This window comes from Triticum dicoccoides, chromosome 1B (assembly GCF_002162155.2).
Source record: "Triticum dicoccoides isolate Atlit2015 ecotype Zavitan chromosome 1B, WEW_v2.0, whole genome shotgun sequence".
NCBI classification, from domain to species: domain Eukaryota; kingdom Viridiplantae; phylum Streptophyta; class Magnoliopsida; order Poales; family Poaceae; genus Triticum; species Triticum dicoccoides.
Genome location: NC_041381.1, coordinates 603,126,765 through 603,141,490, shown reverse-complemented (window position 1 = coordinate 603,141,490; position 14,726 = coordinate 603,126,765).

The window sequence follows — 14,726 nt, the reverse complement described above, 5'->3', positions numbered from 1 at the left end:
AAAAGAGTTACATCAAATAGGTCTCTAAGAAGATTGAGGAGAACATTGTATTGAGATTCAAAGAGAGATAAGAAGCCATCTAGCTAATAACTATGGACCCAAAGGTCTCTGGTAAACTACTCACAACTCATCGAAGAGGCTATGGTGTTGATGTAGAAGCCCTCTGTGATCGAATCCCCCTCCGGCGGAGCGCCAGAAAAGGTCCCAAGATGGGATCTCACGGGTATAGAAGGTTGCGGCGGTGGAAATAGGGTTTCGTGGTGCTCTTGGATGTTTTCGGGGTACGTACATATAAATATATATATAGGCGAAGGAAGTCGGTCAAGGCATCCACGAGGGGCCCACGAGGGTGGGGGCATGCCCATTCCCCTAGGGCGTGCCCTGGACCCTCGTGGTCGCCTCGTCTGCTTCTTTACGTCCACTCCAAGTCTCCTGGATTGCGTTTGTTCCAAAAAGATCTCTCTTGAAGGTTTCATTCCATTTGGACTCCGTTTGATATTCCTTTTCTTCGAAACACTAAAATAGGCAAAAACAGCAATTTGGGCTGGGCCTCCGGTTAGTAGGTTAGTCCCAAAAATGATATAAAAGTGTAAAGTAAAGCCCATAAACATCCAAAACAGGTAATATAATAGCATGGAACAATCAAAAATTATAGATATGTTGGAGACGTATCAAGCATGCCCAAGCTTAATTCCTGCTCGTCCTCGAGTAGGTAAATGATAAAAACAGAATTTTTGATGTGGAATGCTACCTAGCATATTTCTCAATGTAATTCACTTTATTGTGGCATGAATGTTCATATCCAAATGATTCAAGATGAAAGTTCATATTAACATAAAAATAGTAATACTTCAAGCATACTAACAAAACAATCATGTCTTCTCAAAATAACATGGCTAAATAAAGCTTATCCCTACAAAATCATATAGTTAGGCTATGTTTCATTTTCTTCACACAAAATACTCCAATCATGCACAACCTCGGTTTCAGCCAAGCAATTGGTTCATACTTTTTAACGCGCTTCAGCTTTTTTCAACTCTCACGCAATACATGAGCGTAAGCCATGGATGTAGCACTATGGGTGGAATAGAATATGATGATGGAGGTTGTGTGGAGAAGACAAAAAAGGAGAAAGTCTCACATTGTCGAGGCTAATCAACGGGCTATGGAGATGCCCATCAATTGATGTCAACATGAGGAGTAGGGATTGCCATGCAAGAGATGCACTAGAGCTATAAATGTATGAAAGCTCAACAAAAGAAACTAAGTGGGTGTGCATCCAACTTGCTTGCTCACGAAGACCTAGGGCATTTTGAGGAAGCCCATCGTTGGAATATACAAGCCAAGTTCTATAATGAAAAAATCCCACTAGTATATGAAAGAGACAAAATAAGAGACTCTCTATCATAAAGATCATGGTGCTACTTTGAAGCACAAGTGTGGAAAAGGATAGTAACATTGTCCCCCCACCCCTTTTTTTAGGCCTTCCCATTTTTTATTTGGCCTTTCTCTTTCTTTTTATTTGACATTCCTCTTATTTTTGGCCTTTCTTTTCAAGGGACAATGCTCTAATAATGATGATCATCACACTTCTATTTACAACTCATGGATTACAACTCAATACTAGAATAAAATATGACTCTATATGAATGCCTCCAGTGGTATACCGGGATGGGCAATGAATCAAGAGTGACATGTATGAAAAATTATGCATGGTGGCTTTGCCACATATACGATGTCAACTACATGATCATGCAAGGCAATATGACAATGATGAAAACGTGTCATAATAAATGAAATGGTGGAAAGTTGCATGACAATATATCTCGGAATGGCTATGGAAATGCCATAATAGGTAGGTATGGTGGCTGTTTTGAGGAAGATATAAGGAGGTTTATGTGTGATAGAGCGTATCGTATCACGGGGTTTGGATGCACCGGCAAAGTTTGCACCAACTCTCAAGGTGAGAAAGGGCAATGTGCGGTACCGTAGAGGCTAGCAATGATGGAAGGGTAAGAGTGCGTATAATCCATGGACTCACGTTAGTCATAAAGAACTCATATACTTATTGCAAAAGTTTTTTAGCCCTCGAAGCAAAGTACTACTACGCATGTTCCTAGGGGAAGGTTGGTAGGAGTTAACCATCACGCGATCTCGACCTCCACTCATAATGAAGGCAATCAAAACAGCACCCCATGCTACAAATTTGTTACACAACTTTTACCATACGTACATGCTACGGGACTTGCCAACTTCAACACAAGTATTTCTCAATTTCATAATTACCCAACTAGCATGACTCTAACATTACCACCTTTCACTACTAGGAAAAACACTACCAGTAGCGTAGGTTTTTTGCATACCAGTAGCGTGGGTTCCCGCGCTACTACTACGACGCTACAGCTAACTTTTAGCAGTAGCGCATTTTTTACCCCACGCTACAGCTAAAATAGTTAGTAGTAGCACGGTGCTATCCGCGCTACTACTATTTGAACCCGCGCTACTACTAACAAAATAGCAGTAGCGCTTCTAGTATACCAGGCGCCACTACTATGCTAGCTACTAGTAGCGTGTAGTTTTCCCCCAGTGCTACTACTAACAAATTATGAATTAAAAAAATAAAAATTACATGCGTTATTCATAGATAGAAATCAGGGACACGTCCAGTGCAAAATAAATTAAACGCACACAACCAAAGGTGGGTATCTTCCCTAATGTTCCACCACCAGCCTAAACAGACCACTTCTCTACATGTATCTAGCAAGGCTTGGAGTTCAGACGCCAACGAACCAAAATCCTACCTCACCCTGAACAATGGCATCGTGGTCCTCCACCTCGGTGACATCCGGCGTCGCGATCACATCAACGATCATCCGTGCGGCGCAGTCGCTAGGCTTCACGGCGAAGTCCACCTCTGAGTGGTTGAAGAGCACGACACCCACCAGGCTGTCATAGTCAATGTCCATCACCCCTACGGCAAGTCGGGAAAGTAAAAACTTGTTAGTACACATCAGCGTTCAAAGCCCCGTAGGGTATTTTCTTTCATTTTAGCACATGCACATGCATCAATAGTAACAGCCGGAGGCTAGTCCTTAATTGTTGCCCGAGACGTGAAGAAGTCTAGGTCCCCTCCTTGTTGCATGAACGAATCAAAGGAAGACACTACCGTGGGACATGAAGAAGGTCGGGTCCCCTTGATACGTCTCCAACATATCTATAATTTATGAAGTATTCATGCTATTATATTACCCATCTATGGTGTTTTATATGCATTTATATATCATTTTATATGATTTTTGGGACTAACCTATTGACCTAGAGCCTAGTGTCAGTTTCTGTTTTCTCCTTGTTTTGTGTTTTACAGAAAAGGGATACCAAATGGAGTCCAAATGACGTGCCAATTTTTGAGAATTTTTTATGGACCAAAAGAACACCAAGGAGCATCGGAGTTGGGCCAGAAGAGCTCCGGGCTGCCCACGAGATAGGAGGGCGCGCCCCTAGGGGGGGCGCCCCCTATCTCGTGGACGTCCCGGAGACCCCCCTGACGTGAAACCAACGCCAATATTTCCTATAAATACTAAAACATTCGAGAATTAACCTAGATCGGAAGTTCCGCCGCCGCAAGTCTCTGTAGCCACAAGAAATCAATCTAGGCCCTCTCTGGCACCCTGCCGGAGGGGGCCATCATCACCGGAGGCCATGGAGGAGGATCTCGGAGGGGCCATCATCGCCATGAAGGCCAAGGACCAGAGGGGGAAAGCCATAGAGGAGGAAGCACAAGGGGGAGAACCTCTCCTCCTCTCTCTTGGTGGCACCGGAGTGCCATCGGGAGGGGAATCATCGCCGCGGTGATCGTCTTCATCAACATCAACATCACCATCATCATCACCATCCTCATCTCTTTTATGCAGTCCACTCTCCCGCACCCCGCTGTAATCCCTACTTGAACATGGTGCTTTAAGCTACATATTATGATCCAGTGATGTGTTACCATCTTATGATGTTTTGAGTAGATATCTTATGTCTTTGGGTTGATTGATGATCTAGATTGGTATGAGTTGTATGTTTCACTTTGATGCTGTCCTATGGTGCCCTCCGTGTCGCACAAGCATGAGGGATTCCCGTTGTAGGGTGTTGCAATATGTTCATGATTCGCTTATAGTGGGTTGGTGAGTGACGGAAACACAAACCCGAGTAAGAGGGGTTGTTGCATAAGGGAATAAAGAGGACTAGATGTTTTAATGCCATGGTTGGGTTTTACTTAATGATCTTTAGTATTTGCAGACGCTTGCCAGAGTTCCAATCATAAGTACATATGATCCAAGTAGAGAAAGTATGTTAGCTTTTGCCTCTCCCTCATATGAAATTGCAATAGTGACTACCGGTCTTGTTAACAATTGCTTAGGAAAATTCCGCCCACCGATCCACCATTATTCCACACTCGCTATTTATATTATGTAGTAATATATTCTAACTTTATGATAACAGCACCTACTTTTATATTTTAGCTCTCCGATTTCATGCAAAGTTATCCTCTTCATAGCCACAACACAGTTTTATTACTCGTTTCTAGTTGGAAGCAAACGTTCGATGCACGTAGAGTCGTATCAGTGGCAGATAGGGCTTGAGAGAATATTGATCTTACCTTTAGCTCCTTGTGGGTTCGACACTCCATACTTATCACTTCCACCTTTGGGAATTGCTATGATGATTCCCTGCACTTGGGGATTATCAAGCTCTTTTCTGGCGCCGTTGCCGGGGAGCAATAGCTCGGGGTTGATATTCTCGTGTGTGCTTGTTTGCTTTCTTTACTTAGTAGATTTTGTTTTTCCTTTTTGTTACTGTTTAGTTGTGGGTGAAACATACAAAAAAAATTAAAAAGAATGAAAATACCAAAAAGGAATTGCTTGCCTCTCATGCCTAAAGAAGTTTTTCAAAAAAAGAAGTGATTAGAAAGTTATGCATTGAAGAAGTGAGGGTCGACCTTGAGCACTTGTGTTCATGCTCACGGAAACAATGTAGAATTTTTCATGGAAGTTTCTCTGTAAATAGTTATCCCCTTGTATATAACCTTTGTATTATAAAAATAATATGTCAAACTTTGGTTTTAGCATGATAATATTGCTTGTTTACTATGTGCAGAACAAAAACAGAAACTTTGGCTATAGTGCATGAATTTACAGTTTTTACTGGAAAGTCAAATGGGTCTGAAACTTTTTGCACATTACTTCTGTACAAATTTTTCAAATTGTCAAATTTATTTCATAATTTTTGGAGTTACATAAGTTTACTAAACTTCCAGATTACTACAGACTGTCCTGTTCTTGACAGATTCTGTTTTTCGTGTGTTGTTTGCTTATTTTGATGCATCTATGGCTAGTATGCAGGGTATGAACCATAGAGAAGTTGGAATACAGTAGGTTTAACACCAATATAAACAAAGAATGAGTTAATTACAGTAACTTAAAGTGGTAGTTTGCTTTATTACACTAACGGATCTCACAAGTTTTTGTTTAAGTTTTTGTGATTGAAGTGTTTGAAGAACGAGGAGTTACCGATGTGAGAAGAATAAAGAGAGACAAGAGTTCAAGCTTGGGGATGCCCAAGGCACCCCAAGTAAATATTTCAAAGGATACTCAAGCATCTAAGCTTGGGGATGCCCCGTTTGGCATCCCATCTTTCTTCTTCAACAAATATCGGTATACCTCGGTTTTTGTTTTATTCACATGATTTGTGTCCTTTGTGTTTGTATTTTTCTTAAAGATTCATGCTAGTATGAGCTAGCTCTTCATTGATCTACAGAATGCTTCATGTGCTTCATCTATATCTTTTAAGTATGATCTTATAGAATTACTCTTTGTGCTTCACTCAAATCGTTTGAGTATGGTTTTATAGAACGCTTCGTACGCTTCACTTGTATATTTTTGAGCTTGTATGTTGGCTAGTCTATATTAATTGTAAAGTGCTCCAGGAACTTCACTTATATCTTTTGAAGTATGAATAATACTATAGTTTAAAGTGGGTTTGAAAGAGTGTCAACTTTAGGAACTAGTGATCCCGCTATCTTGGAGGGTGTTGAATCTCTGTATAATATTTATGAAAGTGGATTTGGAACAGTGTCAACTTTAGTTAGTATTCCACTATTTCGGAAGAGGTTCCAATTGAGTATGACAACAAAGTTGTTATCATGTTGCTACTGAAAAAATTATTATGAGGGAGGAATATGTGCTTGTAGGAGTTGCAATAATATCAAGTTTCCTCTCTATGTGCTTAAAGTTTTGAAGTTATACTTGTTTTGCCTTACTATGCTAGTTGATTCTTGTTCCTATAAATTGTGTGCTCACAAAATCCCTAGGCATAGGAAGTGGGTTAGATTTGAATATGCTAGTCATATTCTTCATGATGCTCTTTTTATGTTTCAACTCTTATCTTCTATGCAAGCATCATTGAAATCATCATGCCTAGCTAAAAGGCGTTAAAGAAAAGCGCTTGTTGGGAGACAACTCAATGTTTATGCTTACTGTTTTTGTGTGTCTACATGATTAAGCTACTGTAGTAATCATGTTTTTAGCTTTTGTTTCAATAAAGTGCCAAGTAAGACCTTTGGGAAGACTTGGGTGAAAGTTAATGTGATCTTGCTGTAAAAAGCACAAACTTTGCGCTCACGAGATTAGTTGTAATTTTTTAGAGTGCTTTTGAGTTGATTCTTTTTGCAGAAGATTAATAGACAAATTCCTCACGTCCACCATTTATTTCATAATTTTTGGAGTAGCATAAGTATGGTTATTGTTCGGATAATTAAAGACTGTTCTGTTTCTGACAGATTCTGTTTTCATTGCATAGTTTGCTTGTTTCCTAGTTTCTATGGCTTATATTCCTCAATATAAATTGTAGAAATAATATAGTACAGTAGGCTTTATGTGAAAACAATTATGAACCTTGTCTTTTACAGTACCAAAGTTCATGGTTTACTCTTTATCATACTAACCTATCTCACGAAGTTTGGTTGAGTTTTGTGTGGTTGAAGTTTTCAAGTTTTGGGTAAAGATTCGATGGACTATGGAATAAGGAGTGGCAAAAGCCTAAGCTTGGGGATGCCCAAGTAACCCCGAGGTAATATTCAAGGACAACCAAGAGCCTAAGCTTGGGGATGCCCCGGAAGGCATCCCCTCTTTCGTCTTCGTTCATCGGTAACTTTACTTGGACCTATATTTTTATTCACCACATGATATGTGTTTTGCTTGGAGCATCATTTACTCTTGTTAGTATTTGTTTTCTGTTATTTATAATAATGTGTTGCATCTTTAGTTTCAATAAAAATGTCAAGGATAGCCTTTGCCATGTTTATTTTGCTAGTATACATGTTGCTGTTTGAAAACAGAAAGTTTACCGCTGTTGCAAAAATTCCCTAGAAAAGTCAGAGAATGGTATAACGTTGAATCGTTTTTCATATTAAGCTCTGATAAATTTATTACAGTGGGAATTTTAGTTCATAACTTTTGGAGTTTGGGAAGTATTGATGCTCTTGCATTCTTTACAGACTGTACTGTTTTGGCAGATTGCTGTTATGGTTGCATTGTTTGCATATGTTTGCTTGTTTAATGATTCTATTTGAGGATAAGAGTATTAAATATGCAGATACATTTATTATGCAATGTTGAATAATAATTTAGGTGATTTGTTACAGTATAAAATGATAAGGTTTGGCATTGGTTTATACTAACCTATCTCACGAGTTCTTGTTGAGTTTGTTGTGAATGAAGCTTATGATAAAAAGAGAAACCGTGGTATGAGAGGAATTAAGGAGACATAAAAGCTCAAGCTTGGGGATGCCCAAGGCACCCCAAGATAATATTTCAAGAAGTCTCAAGCATCTAAGCTTGGGGATGCCCCGGTAGGCATCCCACCTCTCTTGTTCAATAACTATCGGTTAGTATCGGTTGAGCCTAAGTTTTTGCTTCTTCACATGAGTTGTGCTTATCCTTGCAATGCCTTTTGTTTTCAATTTTACTCGCTGTTTGAATAAAATCATTAGATCTGATTATTGAATAAAAATAAGGGAACCTTTCCATGGCTAGTTAATTATTTGACTACTCAGTGTCCTTCACTCATATCTTTTGGAGTAGTTTGTCATTTACTCATGTGATTCATGTATATCCTTTGAGTAAATTGTTGAATGAGTTGAATGTCATAAATCTGAATTTTTATATGTTTCATATGCTTATAACATGGTTAGTGACGACTTCACACATAGAAAGTATGAGGCATAAAAGTTGTTGAGAGTTGGCAAACGTAGTTTTGGTCATCTTTGCAATTAATAGGAAGTAATAAGGAAAGAGAGTTCACATACAAATATATTATCTTGGACATCTTTTATGATTGTGAAGCACTCATTAAGTATGACATGCTAAAAAGTTGACGTTGGACAAGGAAGACAACGTAATGGTTTATGTTTTCTGACATCTCAGTTAAAGTATATTGTCATTGACCTTCCAAACATGTTGAGCTTGCCTTTCCCCCTCATGTTAGCTAAAAATTCCTAGCACCAAGTAGAGATACTACTTGTGCTTCCAAATATCCTTAAACCCAGTTTTGCCATGAGAGTCCACCATATCTACCTATGGATTGAGTAAGATCCTTCAAGTAAGTTGTCATCGGTGCAAGCAATAAAAATTGCTCTCTAAATATCTATGACTTATTAGTGCAGAGAAAATAAGCTTTGTACGATCTTGTTGTGGAAGTAATAAAAGCGACGGACTGCATAATAAAGTTCCACATACAAGGGGTAGTATAAAGTGATGTTCTTTTGCATTAAGATTTTGTGCATCAACTCTAAACGCGCATGACAACCTCTGCTTCCCTCTGCGAAGGGCCTATCTTTTACTTTATGTTTTTACTTTATGCTTGAGTCAAGGTGATCCTCACCTTTCCCTTTTTCATTTTATCCTTTGGCAAGCTCCTCGTGTTTGAAAGATCATGATATATATATCCAATTGGATGTAAGTTAGCATGGCCTATTATTGTTGACATCGCCTAAAGGTGAATATGTTGGGAGGCAACACAATAAGCCCCTATCTTTCTCAGTGTCCGGCTGAACCTCCATAACCACAAGTATTGCGTGAGTGTTAGCAATTGTAGGAGACTATATGATAGTTGAGTATGTGGACTTGCTGAAAAGCTCTATTCTTGACTCTTTCTGATGATATGATAAATTGCAATTGCTTCAATGACTGAAATTATAGTTTGTTAGTTCTCAATGAAGTTTCTGAACCATACGTGACATTGTGAATAGATTGTTACTTGATCATGAAAAGGTTTATGAGATAAGCTACTATTATGACACATATTGATGCTAGAAAAGGTGACTGAAATTATCTTTGATCAAACTTGTGCACCTACTAGCATTCACACTTCATAAATTATTTCTTTTATCATTTACCTACTCGAGGACAAGCAGGAATTAAGCTTGGGGATGCTGATACGTCTCCAACGTATCTATAATTTATGAGGTATTCATGCTATTATATTACCCATCTATGGTGTTTTATATGCATTTATATATCATTTTATATGACTTTTGGGACTAACCTATAGACCTAGAGCCCAGTGCCAGCTGTTTTCTCCTTGTTTTTGTGTTTTACAGAAAAGGGATACCAAACGGAGTCCAAATGACGTGCCAATTTTTGAGGATTTTTTATGGACCAAAAGAAGACCACGGAGCATCGAAGTTGGGCCAGAAGAGCTTCGGGCTGACCACGAGATAGGAGGGCACGCCCCTAGGGGGGCGCCCCATGTCTCGTGGACGGCCTGGAGACCCCCCGTGACGTGAAACCAACGCCAATATTTCCTATAAATACTGAAACTTTTGGGAATTAACCTAGATCAGAAGTTCCGCTGTCGCATGTCTCTGTAGCCACGAGAAATCAATCTAGGCCCTCTCTGGCACCCTGCCGGAGGGGCCCATCATCACCGGAGGCCATGGAGGAGGATCTCGGAGGGGCCATCGTCGCCATGAAGGCCAAGGACCAGAGGGGGAAAGCCATGGAGGAGGAAGCACAAGGGGGAGAACCTCTCCTCCTCTCTCTTGGTGGCATCGGAGTGCCATCGGGAGGGGAATCATCGCCGCGGTGATCGTCTTCATCAACATCACCGTCCTCATCTCTTTTACGTGGTCCACTCTCCCGCACCCCGCTGTAATCCCTACTTGAACATGGCTTTATGCTACATATTATGATCCAATGATGTGTTGCCATCCTATGATGTTTTGAGTAGATATCTTTTGTCTTTGGGTTGATTGATGATCTAGATTGGTAGTATGTTTCACTTTGATGATGTCCTATGGTGCCCTCCGTGTCGCGCAAGCGTGAGGGATTCCCGCTGTAGGGTGTTGCAATACGTTCATGATTCACTTATAGTGGGTTGGTGAGTGACGGAAACACAAACCCGAGTAAGAGGGGTTGTTGCATATGGGAATAAAGAGGACTAGATGTTTTAATGCAATGGTTGGGTTTTACCTTAATGATCTTTAGGATTTGCGGACGTTTGCTAGAGTTCCAGTCATAAGTACATATGATCCAAGTAGAGAAAGTATGTCAGCTTTTTCCTCTCCCTGCAATAGTGACTACCGGTCTTGTGAACAATTGCTTAGGACAATTCCGCACACTGATCCACCATTATTCCAAACTTGCTATTTACATTATTTAGTAATATATTCTAACTTTATGATAACAGCACCTACTTTTATATTTTAGCTCTCCGATTTCATGCAAAGTTATCCTCTTCATACCCACAACACAGTTTTATTTCTCGTTTCTAGTTGGAAGCAAATGTTCGGTGCACGTAGAGTCGTATCAGTGGCAGATAGGGCTTGAGAGAATGTTGATCTTACCTTTAGCTCCTTGTGGGTTCGACACTCCATACTTATCACTTCCACCTTTGGGAATTGCTACGATGATTCCCTGCACTTGGGGATTATCACCCCTCCTTCTATAAATAGCTCAGGTGCCTGAAGTTGCAAAGAATCTCAATACAACAAACTCATAGTAATGCATAATAACAAGAAAAAACAAAAAAACATGATTCCTACAGGAAAAAGAAAAAAAAACATGAATCCTAAAGATCATTATATGAGTCAGGATAATGTGGGTAACAGTATTCATCAATAAGAACAATGGGTTGTACAATTAAAGATAAGAATGGCACTATAGTTACACTTCCAGGTAAACATTGCTTTACATAACTTATATTAACCATGGAGAAATCCTAAAATTCGAGCTACGAAGTAATATAGCTTCAATACACTCTTAAGATGATACATTTACTACTGTAGATATGGAACATAGTTTGGATGAATGCTGCATACCAAAGGTAATCTGATCTTGTAAAAATAAAGCTACAATGTTGCACCAAGAAGTATCAATTGTTGATTTTAGAGGTATTAAATAGACACACTTCGATCACAGAGATCAATATCTACTAGAATATAAACAGTTATGTGAAAACACCAACTCTTTACATAAAAAAAAAGATGGAGCAGTATCTTTTTTTGCAGTATCTTTACATAAACAGGTATGCCATAATCTAAGAAAATTCACTCGGTCAAGATATATTCCTGAATTGCATCTAACAATAATTGTCATTATCAATGAAGCTTGCCAAGTTCTATCGTAATCATGAACTCCTTCTCAACAAAAAGAAAGATAAGGAACCTGCCAGTGAGTCTATGGTTCTTCTTTTGTTTATTCAATGAAACATGGAGTACACACATGTCTAGATGGGAAATTTGAGTGCTGGTGGTTGTAGAAAAAGAAGTAAACACGTAAACATATATGATGAAACCAAGGATGGAGTTAGTATCAACTCGGATAAATTTGTCCCAATCTAGATGACAGTTGCAACGTTCGTAAGGAAAAATTAATATGTTGTTTGTGGACTATGTGTCTGCTTCTAGGCTACAACACCACATTATCTATCTTCTCTGCAATAACATATTAATTCTTCATCTACATCTGTTTTAGGGACAGAATAAACCGCGACAATTACGTTCACTAAACTGTTAGCAATCTCATAGGAAACTTCACTTACAACATGCGCTGGGCAGTATGGACAGATTGCAGCAAAATGCCTCACATATTTTTCTACAGTGTCCATCCAAGTGTTGTGGCATTGGAAGAAGATCCAACCAATGATTCCATGAACTGAGAACCTGCGACACCAATTTTTTGAATATCCTTAACCACTTTATTTAATATAGAGAAAACAGAACACAAGATTAGCAAACTCGAACTCAAAGTCGAATAGAGAAAGCATCGCAAAAACTCCAATGGATTACTCCGCATCAGGGACGGCACATACTTCAGCATACTACACGGTACATATTGTTTCTCCTCGTCCGCCATAATAACGAAATAATCAAAGATATGTACCCAGTATATGTAGCATATTGTTTTAATGGCTCCGGATGGACAAATCTTCATAACCTGGAAAATCAACATGCAGCATACAACTAATTGGGTTAAGGTTTCATAAAACACCATGTGTGCTTGTACAGTATGTAAATTTTCAGAAACACTATTTGGTCACATAATTGATGAACGGGATTGGTACAGTATGCATGCATGTATGAATTGGTGCTTGTGTAGCCCCATCTCCCACTCCGTAGTACAAGTATTTTTAATTAACAATGCTAATTTACTGTAGTATAAAATACATACAATAGAGACTAAAACTATTTCCGTCAGAGCTAAATCAGGTATATACTTAGATTGGTGGTTGAGCATAATCAGGTAAATCAGGTATAAAATACATACATTTTTGGTAGTGTAGTATTCCAGATTGAACATTATGCCCATCAAGTCTAAAACAAATCCCATCACCACCACCACTCAGTTTTGGACAGCAAGGAACACTAGAACATGTTTAAATAAAAGGGGTAAAAGGAAGAGCTGCAAAATTTCTCCCGCTACAGCTATCCTTCCCGGCAAACAAATACAGTACCACCATGGATTCATTCACATTGTCAGGGGCAAAGGAAGGGAAGCAGGGAACAAATATTTTTTGCAGGGGGGAGAGGGAGAGGGAGAGGGGGCACTCACTGACGATTGCCTGGCGGTAGGCCTGGACCACGGCACTGCCGACGACGGTGCCGCCCATGACGAGGAGCTGCCCAAGGAGCCGTCCGTCTTGCCGAATCATCCAATTGGATCATGAGCCACGCGATTAAGAAACGGGCCTTCCTAGATGAATCCAAAGCTTGAGTAGGGATCAAATCAAGAGAGAGAGAGAGAGAGAGATCGAAAGGCGAGCGCACGTACCATCTTGCTCCAGTTCAGTTCCTCACCCCCTCCCCTTCCATCTCCGGCGGTGGCGGAAACCCTAGGCAGGCGGGCTGGCGCGATCGTCTTGCCTCGAGGGAGACGCGGGGCCCGTGAGGGGGAACGGGGGCCGCGGGTGCGTGTCTGTAGGGTAGCTGGAAGGGCTCGCTCCCTGGAGGCTTGACGCCGGCGGCAGAGGTGTCGACAGCGGTGAATCGCTGGTTGTAGAGAAGGAGGAAGGGGAGAGAACGTGACGAGAGAGAGGGGGGATAAAGCAGAGAGGGAGGTGTGCGCTTAGTTGTAGCACATACCCGTGAGCCGTGCTATTACTATCAATTTAGTAGTAGCGCGGTTTTTATACCCCACGCTACTACTATGGTCTGTTCTGAGGGTGTGGTGTGGTACACTTACCAATAACGCATCCCAGAAAAACACATGCTGCTGCTAACTAATATCAGCAGTGCGTTTTCTACCAAGCGATACTGGTATGTACCAGTAGCGTGCGGTCCCAAACACACGCTACTGGTAAAGTCCTACGTATAACCATTTTCCTAGTAGTGTTTATATCTCAAAACAATTATCAAGCATCAAATTGATCATAGTATTCAATTCACTTTCTATGATAGTTTTTATTATACCCAACTTGGATGCCCATCATTCTAGGACCAATTTTATAACCATAGAAAATACCATGTTGTTCTAAAAGACTCTCAAAATAATATAAGTGAAGCATGAGAGATCAATTCTACAAAATAAAACCACCGCCGTGCTCTAAAAAGATACTCCCTCCGTTCGGAATTTCCTGTCTCGGAAATGGATGTATCTAGAATGAAAATACGTCTAGATACATCCATTTCTGCGACAAGTAATTCCGAACGGAGGGAGTATAAGTGAAGCACTAGAGCAAAATTGTCTAGCTCAAAAGATATAAGTGAAGCACATAGAGTATTCTAATAAATTCCGAATCATGTGTGTCTCTCCCAAAAGGTGTGTACAGCAAGGATGACTATGGTAAACTAAAAAGCAAAGACTCATATCATACAAGAGGCTCCAAGCAAAACACATATCTTGTGGTGAATAAAAATATAGCTCCAAGTAAACTTACCGATAGACGAAGACAAAAGAGGGGATGCCTTCCTAGGCATCCCCAAGATTAGGCCTTTGGTTGTCCTTGAATTATCTTGGGGTGTCATGGGCATCCCCAAGCTTAGGCTCTTGCCACTCCTTATTCCATAGTCCATCAAATCTTTACCCAAAACTTGAAAACTTCACAACACAAAACTCAACAGGAAATCTCATGAGCTCCATTAGTGCAAGAAAGAAAAACCACCACTTAAGGTACTGTAATGAACTCATTCTTTATTTATATTGGTGTTAAACCTACTGTATTCCAACTTCTCTATGGTACATACC